The sequence below is a fragment of the Salmo salar genome, chromosome 23 (genome assembly GCF_965601325.2).
Source record: "Salmo salar chromosome 23, fSalSal1, whole genome shotgun sequence".
NCBI classification, from domain to species: Eukaryota; Metazoa; Chordata; class Actinopteri; order Salmoniformes; family Salmonidae; genus Salmo; species Salmo salar.
In genome coordinates this window covers 26,948,613-26,965,881 of record NC_138313.1, presented here as the reverse complement: position 1 = coordinate 26,965,881, position 17,269 = coordinate 26,948,613, and the positions used below count along the sequence as shown (strand labels likewise).

At 42.4% G+C, this 17,269-nt stretch overlaps 1 pseudogene across 1 annotated transcript; it reads right to left on the bottom strand.

Annotated features, from left to right (window-relative positions):
- Positions 1–289: 289 nt before the first annotated feature.
- LOC106584310 (replication factor C subunit 4-like) lies at positions 290–16,918 on the bottom strand (annotated as a pseudogene). Its single transcript, XR_014382302.1, has 11 exons — positions 12,549–16,918; positions 12,168–12,287; positions 11,780–11,858; positions 4,390–4,469; positions 4,141–4,256; positions 2,169–2,309; positions 1,877–1,996; positions 1,631–1,756; positions 1,457–1,537; positions 751–864; positions 290–637 (listed from the first exon to the last, which is right to left on the bottom strand). The product of XR_014382302.1 is annotated as a replication factor C subunit 4-like (transcript).
- Between the last annotated feature and the right edge of the window lie 351 nt (positions 16,919–17,269).

Genomic DNA, 17,269 nt, shown 5'->3' with positions numbered 1-17,269 from the left:
AGATAAATAGTGATCCCTGTATGGAGAAGTAACTCAAAGAGACGAGGCAAGGCTTTTCAACCTTGCGATGTAGCTGCGGCATGTCTGGATGACTCAAAAATGTGACTACCTCCATCAGCTACTGTACCAGAATCGCAGGAACAGGGCAGTACACATACACCAAACCTGGCAGACGCTCGCCGTGCTGAAGCAGTCAACGTACGAAATACACTAAACTGACAATGTTGATCGGTTACATCTGTAATCATACTTTTAAAATGCATTGGTGAGATATATATAATGATGCATATTATGGACAGTATGTGCATGTCTGCAAAGAAGCATCCATATCTTTATTGATAAAATATGGTTACATGTGTTTTTTTCCTAACTGACTCAAAAACCCAGATGTGAAATCACAGTACTTTAATGAAACTGACCCCTGAAGTATGACAGCACTGATTAACAAATACAGTATTCAAAGGAAAATATTTAGATTAATGAGTAAAAACATAAAAAAAAGCAGTTGGTTAGGATGTATACGTAGAGGAATGGTTCATAAAGAGAGGCGAGGTTGTAGGGTCAGTTACTCTGGGTGGATTGCTGCAAGATCACAGACTCAGCAGGTACTCATCTGCACCATCCACTTATCAACCACCTGGAAGTGGAAGAAAAATCAATAAGTCACTACTACTGTAGGCATCGTAATCACAACATTATTGAAAGAATATTATTACCACAATGCAAGTTATGCCCTTTTGAAACACCTACTGCCATCTTTTCCGTGACGGCAGACTTCTGATTGTCATTCAGCTCTTCCTCTATGATGGCTTCGTGTAACTGGTTGATGATCTGTGTGGCGGCATAGCCTTCATCTACCATGTTCTGTAAGTGGCAGAATGGCCTGGTGAATAGTCTGAGAGCAGTATACGAAACATTAAGAACACCTTCCTAATATTTAGTTGCACCCCCTTTTCCCCTCAGAACAGCCTCAACTCGTTGGGGCATGGACTCTACAAGGTGTTGAAAGCATTCTACAGTGATGCTGTCCCATGTTGTCTCCAATGCTTCCCACAGTTGTGTCAAGTTAAATGGATGTCCTTTGGCTGGTGGAACATTCTTGATACACGCGGGAAACTGTTGAGCGTGAAAAGAACTGCAAAGCTGCTGGGTTTAACACAAACCGGTGCACCTGGCACCTACTACCATACCCTGTTCAAAGGCACTTAAATATTTAGTATTTCCCATTCATACATACACAATCCATGTCTCAATTGTCTCAAGGCTTAAAAATCATTCTTTAACCTGTCCCCCTCACCTTCATCTACACTGATTGAAGTGGATTTAACAAGTGACATCAATAAGGGATCATAGCTTTCACCTGGTCAGTCTGTCATGGAAAGGAGTTCTTTGTGTTTTGCACACTCAGTATAGATCCATATGTATTGAAGGAGCAATAGAAAACCAATGTACATACCCAAACAGCAATCTCTAGTTTTTCAAATGTGCCCTTATAACAGATTTTAAGCAAATTGTAGATCATCTTGGGGGGAACAACCTTAAAAAGATGAATGTGAGCATGGTCAGCAAACGTTTGATACCTCTCCATTGACAGGATTGCACACGTGTGTAATACAGCTAAAGCGCTCACCCCTGCTATCTCTATGACCGCGCTCTCCGTGATCTCATTATCTGTGTTCAGCCGTGCAGCACTTTGAAGAAAGGTTATGGCTTTTCTCAGATCCCCCTCTGAAACCGTCACCAACGCTGCAATTCCCTGCAGGAAAACAGAATTTAAGGACGATGGAAGATGATTCATTTAAGTAAAAAGGTGTGCGCAGAGCATTTCTTTGTAAAAATACTATTTCAAAGACATTTGCCAGTTTGCAATCCTCACCTCCTTCGAGTACTTGAGATTCTCCTTGTAACAGATTTCTAGCAGGCGCTCTTCTTGGACCTGATTGGCCAGAGGTTTGAAGCGGAATTTAGAGCATCTGGATGTCAAGGCTCAATAATCCTGAAAATCAAATCGCATTCAAGTTGAGTTAGCTTAGCAACAGATTTAACATTTATTACAGCATGTTGTAAAGTGTCTTTAAGAGTTTGTATTGTTATGTAATGGACTCCCAAACCACCCCCCAATATTAATGTCATATTCTAGTGTGCCTCGAGTCTGAAACCCAGTTGACCTGCTGACATAGTTACAGAGACAGAAGCGGGTGGTCCGGGACTCCTTCTCCATGGTATGTCTGAAAGCAGCCTGAGCAGCGTTGGTCATTGAGTCAGCCTCATCCAGGATGATGATCTTAATGGGTGGGCATGGTTTCCCACTGTCAGAGGTAAGGAAGGGAAAGAAACTAATATCATCATTTAACATGAACAAGATGCTGACAGTTATATGGGGTAAGGAAAGGTCATGCATTATATGATCTGATGTGTAGATTGAGCTTGCGATGTGTGTGTGTGTGTGTGTGAATGAAGGGTAACCCTTTACACTTGTGGAAATTGGCCAATATGGATAGGGCTAAATTGAAATGTTTCTTACAGAACAAATAAATGTATTATAAAATGGTAGCAATTGTAAGGGAACAGTTTAGAGATTATGGCAAAATTATTAGACAAAGGTGAGGACAACAGCTCACCTGACAAGACTGAATCCAAACATTACACTGTTGATTTCATGCCTTTTACATCTATTTTTAGTTGATAATGAAATCCCAAAATTCTTCAGGTGATTTTTATTTTGCCCCCCAATTTGAGCAAAAGAAATATTACATTTTTATTTGTTGAAAATAAAAATGTAAAAAGACCAGCAAATCAGCTCCAATTGATTTAAAAAAAAAAAACTGTTCCAAAGTATTACCACGCATAATAGAAAGATACATGTGTATAGATTTACATACAGTGTACGCAAGGTTTGAAGTGATTATGTTTTAGTCATCTGTTTGGGCTTCTTCGGTCAATTTGCAGTCTACAAATGATTTGTAATTATGTTCCAGCCCCCTGACAATCCCCTCAACAAAAAATAAATAAATTACATTTGTTTTTAAATTGGCCCGCAGCTGAATCTAATTGATGATCCCTGAGCTAAGTTCTAAACACAATATTACAGTGTTAGGCGTTCACAATGCAATTCACGAAAACAGATCATACATTTTGGCGTGCATAGAAAGGAGTCATGAGTGCATTCCGGTGCGGATTTTCTTCACAATAGAGAAACATAGGCTTATTCTGTTCAGAACAACCCAGAGTACGACGACATGTCATCTTGTACATCAAACAGTGATCATAAACGTTGACATTGTATATGACATGAGTTTTATGATTTGGAATGTGTCAAGTGCACATTTGGTATTTGGTTTGCTTGTTTGACATCAAAGAGACATTTATTATAATCCTCAGTCTCATCTTTCAAAATACATAAATTTACAGCATTTCCCACACTCAAACGAAAACATTTTTCGTTAAAGTTGGCAAATTAGCAGGAGGGATGTGGGCAAGTTCTTGTCGTGCGAGGTGCTCAAGTTCAGAACGGCTGTCCGTCAAAACCCATACAGAGCTGTGAAGCGCAGAGCCAGAGTTGTATAGCATGTTACTGTTGATGGATTCTGTCAAAATGTAACATGTTTTATGTTAAACTAGTTTGTTTGTATCTTGTGTAGTGAATGATTACTGGAGTTTAGGCCATGAAACTTTGTGTATGCTAATTTAGAAAATGTTGTCCTAATCAGATAAGAGGCAATTGCCCAGGATTAGAGAGCAGGGTCAGGCCCAGAACACAAGATGGACGGGGATTCTGACATCAAAGCGGACCATTGACATTCCACAGGGGAGCAGGAGGGAAACTCATTGGGGTCATAAAATGTATAGCTGAGGAGGTGAGACCTACAAGAGGGGGGTGACCGAAAGGAGGGAAGAATATAAAATGTGTTATGAACTTTCTAAATGCAGGGACTCTTGACTGTATCCTTGGTATTAAACACTTGAAACTTCAAGCTTTTAGTCTCAATTCCTTATTGCAGAGGTTCCAATAGCATTTTTCTTTTTAACACTGTACAGCGACTGCGTTTCAATTAAGGCTGTTTATCAGTGCCCAAATATGACATTTTTAACCCGTATACAGGTACGAGAGTGTAAAGAGTTAAGGAAACTTGTACTTGCTCAGTGCGGTGTCCTGCTACAGTCAGCTGGGCAAATGTCTTGACTTTCTCTGACCACCTGAATCCCTCTCTCATCAGAGGCGTTCAGCTCCAGGACTCTGTCGGTACAGCTCTGGCCTGTGGAGAGGAACAGACAGGGAAAACTGACTGGTGTATACAACCACTGTACAGCTGAAACCCACAAACGCAGTGTTTGCATAAATTGGGAGTTGGCATGCAGTAATCTGTAAAGCTGGTGAGTCACTCTCACCCATAAAGTTCCCTGGCTGCAGCCAGGATGGTGGACGTCTTTCCTGTTCCAGGTGGTCCATAGAACAGCAGATTGGGGAGCTGCAACGGAGATTAAATAATATAAGGTGTCCAATCAAAAATGTATATTTTGAGCAATGGGTCAAATAATGTTAATTGTGAAGATAATCCTTTAAGAAAACCAATGATCCAAACCTCATGTTTCTATCATAATCCATTCAATTTTGGGGGGAGTTTTTACCATTGTAGGATGGTCAAAATTAGTGCGACTTAAATTAAGGCTACCTGACAGACTTAGTATTGAACTCATCTTCTCAAATCCAGAGGACAAGAAACAATAGATAGTAACTGACTACGTGTTCTCGCATACCCCTAGAGCATCGAGCCAGCGGGGTGGTGGCACTGGAATCCTCATCTCTCCCAAGTGGACATTCTCTCTTTCTCCCCTGACCCATCTGTCTATCTCCTCATTTGAATTCCATGCTGTCACAGTTACCAGCCCTTTCAAGTTTAACATCCTTATCATTTATCGCCCTCCAGGTTCCCTTGGAGAGTTCATCAATGAGCTTGACGCCTTGATAAGTTCCTTTCCTGAGGATGGCTCACCTCTCCCAGTTCTGGGTGACTTTAACCTCCCCACGTCTACCTTCGACTCATTCCTCTCTGCCTCCTTCTTTCCACTCCTCTCCTCTTTCGACCTCACCCTCTCACCTTCCCCCCCTACTCACAAGGCAGGCAATACGCTTGACCTCATCTTTACTAGATGCTGTTCTTCCACTAATCTCATTGCAACTCCCCTCCAAGTCTCCGACCACTACCTTGTATCCTTTTCCCTCTCGCTCTCATCCAACACTTCTCACTCTGCCCCTAATCGGATGGTATTGCGCCGTCCCAACCTTCGCTCTCTCTCTCCCGCTACTCTCTCCTCTTCCATCCTATCATCTCTTCCCTCTGCTCAAACCTTCTCCAAACTATCTCCTGATTCTGCCTCCTCAACCCTCCTCTCCTCCCTCTCTGCATCCTTTGATTTCCTCTGTCCCCTATCCTCCAGGCCGGCTCGGTCCTCCCCTCCTGCTCCGTGGCTCGACGACTCACTGCGAGCTCACAGAACAGGGCTCCGGGCAGCCGAGCGGAAATGGAGGAAAACTCGCCTCCCTGCGGACCTGGCATCCTTTCACTCCCTCCTCTCTACATTTTCCTCTTCTGTCTCTGCTGCTAAAGCCACTTTCTACCACTCTAAACTCCAAGCATCTGCCTCTAACCCTAGGAAGCTCTTTGCTACCTTCTCCCTCCTGAATCCCCCCCCTCCTCCCTCTCTGCGGATGACTTCGTCAACCATTTTGAAAAGAAGGTTGACGACATCCGATCCTCGTTTGCTAAGTCAAACGACACTGCTGGTCCTGCTCACACTGCCCTACCCTGTGCTTTGACCTCTTTCTCCCCTCTCTCTCCAGATGAAATCTCGCGTCTTGTGACGGCCGGCCGCCCAACAACCTGCCCACTTGACCCTATCCCCTCCTCTCTTCTCCAGACCATTTCCGGAGACCTTCTCCCCTACCTCACCTCGCTCATCCTTGACCGCTGGCTACGTCCCTTCCGTCTTCAAGAGAGCGAGAGTTGCACCCCTTCTGAAAAAACCTACACTCGATCCCTCCGATGTCAACAACTACAGACCAGTATCCCTTCTCTCCTTTCTCTCCAAAACTCTTGAACGTGCCGTCCTTGGCCAGCTCTCTTGCTATCTCTCTCAGAATGACCTTCTTGATCCTAATCAGTCAGGTTTCAAGACTGGGCATTCAACTGAGACTGCTCTTCTCTGTGTCACGGAGGCTCTCCGCACTGCTAAAGCTAACTCTCTCTCCTCTGCTCTCATCCTTCTAGACCTATCTGCTGCCTTTGATACCGTGAACCATCAGATCCTCCTCTCCACCCTCTCCGAGCTGGGCATCTCCAGCACCGCGCACGCTTGGATTGCGTCCTACCTGACAGGTCGCTCCTACCAGGTGGCGTGGCGAGAATCTGTCTCCGCACCACGTGCTCTCACCACTGGTGTCCCCCAGGGCTCTGTTCTTGGCCCACTCCTATTCTCGCTATACACCAAGTCACTTGGCTCTGTCATATCCTCACATGGTCTCTCATATCATTGCTATGCAGATGACACACAATTAATCTTCTCCTTTCCCCCTTCTGACAACCAGGTGGCGAATCGCATCTCTGCATGTCTGGCAGACATATCAGTGTGGATGACGGATCACCACCTCAAACTGAACCTCGGCAAGACGGAGCTGCTCTTCCTCCCGGGGAAGGACTGCCCGTTCCATGATCTCGCCATCACGGTTGACAACTCCATTGTGTCCTCCTCCCAGAGTGCTAAGAGCCTTGGCGTGACCCTGGACAACACCCTGTCGTTCTCCACCAACATCAAGGCGGTGACCCGATCCTGTAGGTTCATGCTCTACAACATTCGCAGAATACGACCCTGCCTCACACAGGAAGCGGCGCAGGTCCTAATCCAGGCACTTGTCATCTCCCGTCTGGATTATTGCAACTCGCTGTTGGCTGGGCTCCCTGCCTGTGCCATTAAACCCCTACAACTCACCCAGAACGCCGCAGCCCGTCTGGTGTTCAACCTTCCCAAGTTCTCTCACGTCACCCCGCTCCTCCGCTCTCTCCACTGGCTTCCAGTCGAAGCTCGCATCCGCTACAAGACCATGGTGCTTGCCTACGGAGCTGTGAGGGGAACGGCACCTCCGTACCTTCAGGCTCTGATCAGGCCCTACACCCAAACGAGGGCACTCCGTTCATCCACCTCTGGCCTGCTCGCCTCCCTACCTCTGAGGAAGCACAGTTCCCGCTCAGCCCAGTCAAAACTGTTCGCTGCTCTGGCACCCCAATGGTGGAACAAGCTCCCTCATGACGCCAGGACAGCGGAGTCAATCACCACCTTCCGGAGACACCTGAAATCCCACCTCTTCAAGGAATACCTGGGATAGGATAAAGTAATCCTTCTAACCCCCCCCTTAAAAGATTTAGATGCACTATTGTAAAGTGGTTGTTCCACTGGATATTATAAGGTGAATGCACCAATTTGTAAGTCGCTCTGGATAAGAGCGTCTGCTAAATGACTAAAATGTAAAAAATGTAAAATGTAACAGTAGTAACAGTTCAAACCCACGGTTTGGTACATATTGCGGTTTTGGGGTCACGGTGCGGTTTTGGGGTCGTGGTTCGGTTTAGCAGGAAAATGAAATGCCAACAGGTACAGGAATATATCATGAGCCATATAACATAGGGCCTTATTAAATTATTATATAAATGTATATTGTTTGCCTAATTCCATTTTGTTTTTCCAGGTTTTTCCCTGTTTGTCAGGGTTTCACACTCAGAAATAACACAAAATGTCAGGTTCTATGTCCACAATGCTTAAACCACATCAGGAGACCATTTGAGGTCTGGGAAAAATATAAGAAATGTACATTTTTTTGGGTGTAGATATACCATTTAATTTAGGTAAACACCAGCAAGAGCCCTGCTTGGTAGCAGTGTTTCTGTAGCACACGTGATCGCAAATCACCACTGGAGTGAAGCAAATAATCATGATATCATTCTGTCAGGTATGCATAGGCTACTTTGTAGTTAACATTTAATTGAGAAGGTTTTTGGGAAAGCCTTTCCATCTACCAGAAGACTGTTGTTATTAACATAATCGCTAAGGGCTACACCGTGGCAGACAAACACACAGATAGGGGCATTCCAGCACCGTTGCCTCTTCAAAAAGTTGAAGAAAAATAAGAATGACTTATCCATTTTGTTCATGTGTTATCGTCAGCAAATTAATTCATGTTCTAATAAATTCAATACATTTAGTTGCTTTCCTACTAAGTTAAATACATTTTTGCCTCTACTGGGAAGCCAAAATGTTCCCAAAGTGGAGATTTAAATGATGAGGATCCTCCAATTCTTGTTTATCGACCCCACCACTCACCATCGTAGAAAACTAGTTTCCGGCTGCGCCTCCCAAAAGGAAAGTATGAAATTAAGCAATTGAGATTATAATTACAACGTGCACATAGGCTATTCCGTTAAAATATTTAGAGCCTACAATGTTTTTTAAGCTCAGATTTACAGTACTAAAAAGAGGCATACACTGCAGTTTAGATGTTTTATCTATTTATTCATCCATTCGTGTTCACAGTGCAGACCAAACAGAGGTCCACAAAAAGAATGGTTCGGTACTAATATGTGTACCGTTACACTCCTATAAGATAGATTTAGGACATGATATGTAGTATTTTCATATTTTAGTATACGTAGTTCATATTAATACGAAGTTCCTGTTCTTTTTCGAAGACTACTCACAAAAACATCTGTGAAACGTCAGAGCACTGAGTGTACCCCAAGCGTTTAATTTTCAAAGCCTTTTACATTTAATTCAGCTCATGTCATGCTAATTTTGCCATTTGTGAAACAACTTGAAGATGACGACCATAAAATGTAAAATCATCAAAAGTTTGTGATTATGCTGAAATGCTCCGTCAACAAAGCTCAACGCTTATTATCGGATGTACAGTTGAAGTCGGAAGTTGGGGCGGCAGGTAGCTTAGTGGTTAGAGCATTGGACTAGTAACCGGAAGGTTGCAAGATCGAATCCCCGAGCTGACAAGGTAAAAATATGTCGTTCTGCCCCTGAACAAGGCAGTTAACCCATTGTTCCTAGGCCGTCATTGAAAATAAGAATGTTCTTAACTGACTTGCCTAGTTAAATAAAGGTAAAAAATATATATTTAAAAAAAAAAAAAAAGTTTACATTCATTTAGGTTGGAGTCATTAAAAATAGTTTTTCAACAACTCCACAAAAGTATTGTTAAACTATAGTTTTGGCAAGTCGGTTAAGACATCTACTTTGTGCATGACACAAATAATTTTCCCAACAATTGTTTACAGACAGATTATTTCGCTGTATCACAATTCCAGTGGGTCAGAAGTTTACATACACTAAGTTGACTGTGCCTTTAAACAGTTTGGAAAAATCCAGAAAATGATGTCATGGCTTTAGAAGTTTCTGATAGGCTATTTGACATCATTTGAGTCAATAGGAGATGTACCTGTGGATGCATTTCAAGGCCTACCTTCAAACTCAGTGCCTCTTTGCTTGACATCATGGGAAAATCAAAAGAAATCAGCCAAGACCTCAGAAAAAAAAATTGTAGACCTCCACAAGTCTTTTTCATCCTTGGGAGCAATTTCCAAATGCCTGAAGGTACCACGTTCATCTGTACAAAACATAGTATAAACACCATGGGACCACGGTAGCCGTCATACCGCTCAGGAAGGAGACGCGTTCTGTCTCCTAGAGATGAACGTACTTTGGTGCGAAAAGTGCAAATCAATCCCAGAACAGCAGCAAAGGACCTTGTGAAGATTCTGGAGGAAACAGGTACAAAATTATCTATATCCACAGTAAAACGAGTCCTATATCGACATAACCTGAAAGGCCGCTCAGCAAGGAAGGAGCCACTGCTACAAAACCGCCATAAAAAGCCAGACTACGGTTTGCAACTACACATGGGGACAAAGATCATACTTTTGGGAGAAATGTCCTCTGGTCTGATGAAACAAAGGTAGAACTGTTTGGCCATGATGACCATCGTTATGTTTGTAGGGGGAAAAAAATGGGGAGGATTGCAAGCCGAAGAACACCATCCCAACCATGCAGCATGGAGGTGGCAGCATCATGTTGTGGGGGTGCTTTGCTGCAGGAGGGACAGGTGCAGGTCAAAAAAAAATAGATGGCATCATGAGGATGGAAAATGATGTGGACATATTGAAGCAACATCTCAAGACATCAGTCAGGAAGTTAAAGCTTGGTCGCAAAAGGGTCTTCCAAATGGACAATGACCCCAAGCATAGTTCCAAAGTTGTGGCAAAATGGCTTAAGGACAACAAAGTCAAGGTATTGGAGTGGCCATCACAAAGCCCTGACCTCAATCCCATAGAAAAGTTGTGGGCAGAACTGAAAAAGCATGTGTGAGTGTGGCGGATGAATCAGAATTAGTTGGGTAACAGATAATTAAGATGTTTTATTTGCATAATATGCTTATGTGAGATACTTGTCATTAGAATGTATCCCTTTGGACTCTGGTGTTGGCAGTGGCACTTTTCCCTTAGCTAGGGCTCAGTCACTTGGGGCCCAGAGGGGAGAGGTCAGGCTTGTCTTTCACATGTCCCTGGTGCTATGCAGAATATCAGAAAGGGAAGAGGACAGAATGGAACATTGTCTTCCTATGTGAATGTGTCTTTACCTATTCTTAAACCATGTGAAGGGATGGAGTGATTAATGTGGAACCAATTATTTGTCTCCACAATGTCTGTGCGCAAGTCACTCCCCTCAGTGAGCTTGTCCAGGAGTGGGATCAAGAGGGGGTTTACTTGAGATGGGAGTATCTAGAGTCCTCAATTGATTTATGCCATTGGATGAGATGGTGTTTTTTGTGCTATGAAGTACCAGGAACGAGATTAGAACATCGTCTTAGGGACCAAACTGAACGATAATTTATAGCGAATGCTATCTGGCTAAGGGATACTCCTTTCTCAATTATAAAGTCCCTTTGTGAACTGTTCCTAAGATCTGTGGTTTGTCATGTATGTTGAGAGGGGTGTATAAAAGATCTTTGTACTTTTGTGTTGACACTTTCAATGATTCATTAGAGATAGCCCATCATTGAAAGTCAAGGGCTTTTGCAAAGCTCTTAATTATTAAAGATGTAGTTTAAGTATAACTGACTGGTGTGTGAAGTTTGTAACTCTCCTCATTTGGTAATGCAGAAATTGGCCACCACAGTGAGCAAGGAGGCCTACAAACCTGACTCAGTTAGACCAGCTGTCAGGAGGAATGGGCCAAAATTCACCCAACTTGTTGTGGGAAGCTTGTGGAAGGCTACCTGAAATGTTTGACCCAAGTTAAACAATTTAAAGGCAATGCTACCAAATACTAATTATGTATATGTAAACTTCTGACCCACTGGGAATGTGATGAAAGAAATAAAAGCTGAAATAAGTGTCAGATTAAATGTCAGGAATTGTGAAAAACTGAGTTTAAAATGTATTTGGCTAAGGTGTATGTAAACTTCCAACTTCAACTGTATAAGGTTCCAACTTTTTGGATATAATGGTAATGATGTGTTAAAGAAAGACCCCACTGAACGATTCAGAACATGAAGAACCATGTCTTGGTAAAATGTATTTTATAACATAAGGAAGTGAAATGTCATCACAAACATGCATTTTCATCCACTCTGGGCATATGTAAAATTCAAACAGAACCCCCAGCAGACAGCATTTACCTTTGACTACTCATGTGTCTCTCTCATGGATCTGAAGAGGGTACTTACATCAGCGCCCTCTATAGTCTTCTTCAGCACTGCAACCACCTCCTCTTGAAACGCCACCTCTTCCATACATTTTGGTCTACTGTAAACAGCCAAACAATGGATTTCAGTGTGCAGTTGATCATATTAACGCAGGGTTTTCTTTCTGACTAAACATAGCAAGCTACTTATCACCAAGATATTTGCCTGCAGCTGCATGAAATAATATTATTATTTGTTCACCTTTATTTAACCAGGTAACGGTAGGCCAGCTGAGAACAAGTTCTCATTTACAACTGCGACCTGGCAGTTTAAGGGAAAATAGCAACTGTTCATTGTGTGTCCGGATTTTCATTTTATGAAGAAAGATTCACAAGGGCTTACATTACAGCCGCTGAGAAATTGAACTTACTATTTCTCAACCCAGGGGACAGACTTCTGCTTCTTCTCTCCACTGGTCCCGGCACCTTTCTCTTTCAGAGGTCTGGTGCCTTGAGTAAATGTTCCTTTCAAAAACGCCTGCATGGCTCTTCTTTGAAAATAGGATTTAGAAAACAGACCACTGAGCAATACTTGCGTGTCAGAGGGCGACGTTCTCTTTCTTTGACAAGCAAGCTAGCTACCTAGCTGGCTAAACAATAACAACCACCACTTAGCGAGATCCCAGAACAGTTTGCAAGTAAGTTAGTTACTGATTATCAGTTGCTATAAAGCTTTAGCAATAAGAATGAACGTACATAAAGTTACTCGAAAAAAATACTTTACCCCGTTATAAAGAAATAGTTACCTGTACCTAGATAAAATGCGTTAACATTCGAACTGTGTTAGTTGTTCAAATGTGTGGTAGATTTCCCGCCCTGATGAAGATGCGACGCCCTTTTTTCGTCTAGGACTTCAATCTTTTCCCTCCAATCAGAGAGTTCTTCTCTGGTATAATTATAATGGTGTTCGCTACCTACTGTGCGGGTAGATAATAAACAGCCCCAAAAGTAAATAACGCGTGGTAAAAAATATTCATACAAACTATCAGAAATAATGCTAAACTAATCAACTTGTTTTTCCGTTAAAATTAAAAATCAGGTCCTTACACAGACTCAGATGAATCCTGTGACGGCGGGACATTTTCTGGTGACAGTAGTCCGTGCAGTGCTTCTGCCATGAAGTCTTGGAGCCCCAAAAACGTTTTGCCTACAATTTTGTCCAGCTTATTGGACTCTTGTGCAGTACAATTAATAACTGTGGCTATAAACGCTACAAAATCCACCTTCTTCACAATGAGTATATCCAGATCACTTCTTCAGTATGTGGCCTCTTGCCCCTTCACCGCCACCACATAGGAGATCTGCTGTACAGCCCTGATCCTTGACACCTCGACCTCTTGCACACAAATAAGGGACTCAAGGAAGTCCAGAGTATGATCTGCTCCACAGTTGCAACATTTTCCATTCACAGATTCTTTAATAACATACTTCTCCCGTCTGCAAACATTTGACAAGTGGCCATATCTTTTACAATCCCCACAGCAAATGCTCTCAATGCACACCTCACATATCCAAGTTTCCTCTAGCTCTCGAAAACTCTAGGCAGCATTCTGCCTTGCAATCCTTCTCCCTATAGTTCTCAGCCATTAGCTTCCCCCACGATTGCCTAATGTGAAGTAGGATACAATCCCAACACTGTTTTAACATTTAGAAATGTCAATAATCTTCACTCGTGATACGGCTTTCGAAAAAACATATGGCTCTTAACTTTCTTCAATGAGAAAGAATCCTTAAAATAAAAAAAGATACACTTACTCTAGCAGTTTTGCACAGGCTGCAGAGCCATACAGCTGTGGATGCCTCCGTCTGATGAAACTACACTTCCGCTACACTTATTATGCTCATACACAGGTGTTTCAGAGCATACTAAATAGCTAATTAGCACAGGAGGTTGCCTATTGTATTCTGTCTGTTTTCTGTAAACAAGCACTGTAACCCTAACAAGGTGTGCATCAATTTAATCTTTCATTTTTTGAAAATTACTTCTCGCTGAAATGAAAGATAAAGTCCTTATGCTTCCAATACCAAGTGACGCGTGTTAACGTTCAGGTTGAGCGTCAGGGATTTTAACAAAACTCAACGCTACAGAAGACGCCTTCATCCAATGACTCTTATGTGTAATGTAATGGAATTGAGGGTGTTTTCACATAGTCCTCTTTAAAAAAAACGATCTCAGTCAACTGTAAAGTGAACTCTGGGGTAGAAAAAAGCTAAATAACTCAATTGTCTTTGTATTCACACTGTCTTTGCATTTGAATGAGGATTCAACTATTTTGCCAGTTCACTTCACCTATTTTGTGGTCCAAGTCCTCTTTGCATTCACATTGCTATGTTTAGAAAGGAACCAATAACTTTTTCCAACATTCACTCAATAGACTCTGGGTTTTTACAAAGTGCAGGACAAGCCATTCCATCATAACGTGTTAACGGACAGCTAGATATACCTACTTACATTTTGGAAGATAATAGATTGCATTTAACTAAAAGATTAGACATAATAATTGTAATAATAATACATTATTAACATGTAAATATGATTGATAACAGATTAAATAGCAGTAGAATAACTGCAGGTTAAATAATGCTGTAATTAAAAATTATACACCCAATGTAGGCCCCTTTAAGCAGCTAGTATTGATTTTGTACCCTATGTTTTGATTATCACCAAATATGTTGTCTTCTCACACTATTCAAACCCCACAATTGAATAAATAACTGACGAATCTCTCTTAGCCTATAGATCACATTTTGCAAACTAATATAATCTGCACTCAAAACTTTCTGTGCATCTATAATATCCAAAAACAACGTTTTTTCCCCCGAACCTGCACATCATATTCTCTCTTTTGTGGCACCAAAGTAAGTGGGTGTTTATGCCAGAGGAAACGGTGTTGCAGTAGTCAAGTGTGTGGCGCAGGATTAATGACAAGCGAACTTGGGGAGCTTTGTGTCCACATTGCGTTAAAAAAGGGAACGGACCGAAGAATTCAAGTGAACTTAACTCAGACCACCTCTCCAGATGGTCTCAGTTCCGTTCGCTTCGGGGAAGTTCCTTTGGAGTTTTCACACTCTGCACAAAAAAAAAGGAACCAAGTGTGAAAAGACTCGGGGTCATGATCAAGGGCTAATGCCGCGTTCAGAATAACTGGGAACTCGGCAAAAACGATGGCCAACTGGGAAAAATCGTTTAACGGTCATCCGACAAGGAATTCCAAATCAGAAACTCTGACATCTTTTGCCGAGTTCAAAACAACTGGGAACTCGGATATCTCAGACTTCCGAGTATTCAAAACAACTGGGAACTCATGGAAAAAAACTAGCTGTGACTGGGAAAAATCTATTTCAATGGTCATCCAACTCCGAATTCCAACTCGGGAACTCGGGGCTTCTTTCTAGAGCTCTGACTTTCCGACCTGAAGATCAGTGACATCCTGATTTTACCTCATATTTTTCTGAGTTCCCAGTTGTTTAGAAAGCGACATTTCTAGAGCGCCTACTTTCCAACCTGAAAATCACTGAAGTCATGATTTGACATTGTTTTTTGGGGGCGTTCTAATGTCACGTTCACATGCCAGTCGGAACTAGGAAACACAGAAATTTCCGACTTGCTGATTCGTTGAACACTGCACTGTTTACAACTTATTAGCAAGTCTGACATTTAACTTTCCCAAACAAAATCGTTTTGAATGGTCATCCAACTCTGAATTCTGATGTCAGAAACTCGACCATTGTTCTATAGCTCTGACATAGCGACTTAAAGATCACTGACGCCATGATTTGACATTTTTTTTCTGAGTTCCCAGTTGTTCTGAAAGCACCATAGCTCCTTTAGCAGGCACCCTGCTCTGAAGACCAATTCAGGTCACTTTTGCCAGATCCAGTGCGCTATTCTTCTTCTTCTTCGATGAAGTTTAACAGCGGTTGGCATCCAATAAATGTTGCATTACCGCAACCTACAAGACTGGAGTTTAACTCCCTTATACTTTGATTGAATTTAAAAATAAATAAATAAACAAATACCCTACCACCGAATACTCTCAAAAAAATGAAATTAATAAATAAAACACCACCCTACTATTTAAATCCATTTAGTCCTACTTCAGGCCAACAGTCTGAAAGGACGGAACACCACCACTTAACACACTTCGCACACCCAAATACCTCTCTGCAGCTGCCACCACAACCTCAATTTTCTGCGACTTAAGTTCCATCCCTGCAGTACAGTTGATAACCATTGCTATAAATGCTAAAAATCCAATCTCAACGAAACGTACATAACTTGACGGCCTATCCCTCTGTACTGGTAGAGATCTACTACTCACACCACTCCTCTCAGGATCCCTCACCCTTGACCCGTCTTCCTCTACTTTCTTCACTGCTTCAGCATACAACACCTTCTGCACTACTCTAACCCTGGAAACCTCAACCTGCCTCTCTGGCACCGGACATTTCGGATCCCCAGCCCTATGGGCACCTCTACAATTAACACATACCACTACTTTCCCCAATGCTACACATTCCTTTGTCTCATGTCCTTCTGCACACTTCTCACACCTAGGAACCTCCCTCCTACACACTGCTGCCACATGCTCATAAGCTTGACATGTGTAACAATGTAATGTATTCGGCACAAAAGCTCATATAGGATAACTTATATGTTGGGCAAAGACTCAACATCAAAACTCAAAAGAACAAACAACGACTCATCTGTTTCACCACTCACTCCACCCTGTCTGCGTCGCACCAAACGACGAGCATCACAAACATCGGGAATCTTCTCCTTCAGTTGGTCAACTTTCACATTTACCGCTACACCAGTAATCACTCCTTTCAATGGCACCCTTTTCTTGAGAGCAAAACAATCTCTTGCCTCCAATCGTTTAACGTGGAGTGCCTGCTCCCTCTAACCAGCAGAAACACAAACAATTATCACAAGACCACTTCTGGTTACCCTCACCGATTTCACAGCACCCAACTCTGTTTTCACCCACCCTGAAACCACAAATGGATCAGCTGTCACATAACACTTCAATAGCAGGAGGGGGGAAGTCAGGCGCAGGAGACTGAGGTCCGTGAAACACACGTTTAATAAATCCTTGAAAAATGCTGCAACAAGGCAGGGTGCACAATATACACAATAGGAGAACAGCTCCAAAAATACTGAGGGACGGGACGCAGCCAGGCAACCCTAATGCCTAAAACACGCAGCGTAATAAGGAACCACAATTCCCCTAGTGCCCAAAAGGCATGACAATAAACAATCCCGCACAAATCCCAAACAAAACAGACAAACTAAATACCCCACTAATTAACTAACACAGAACAGGTGCAGACCTAAACAGACATAACCAAAAGACACAGAAACATACACTGCTCAAAAAAATAAATGGAACACTTAAACAACACAATGTAACTCCAAGTCAATCACCCTTCTCTGAAATCAAACTGTCCACTTAGGAAGCAACACTGATTG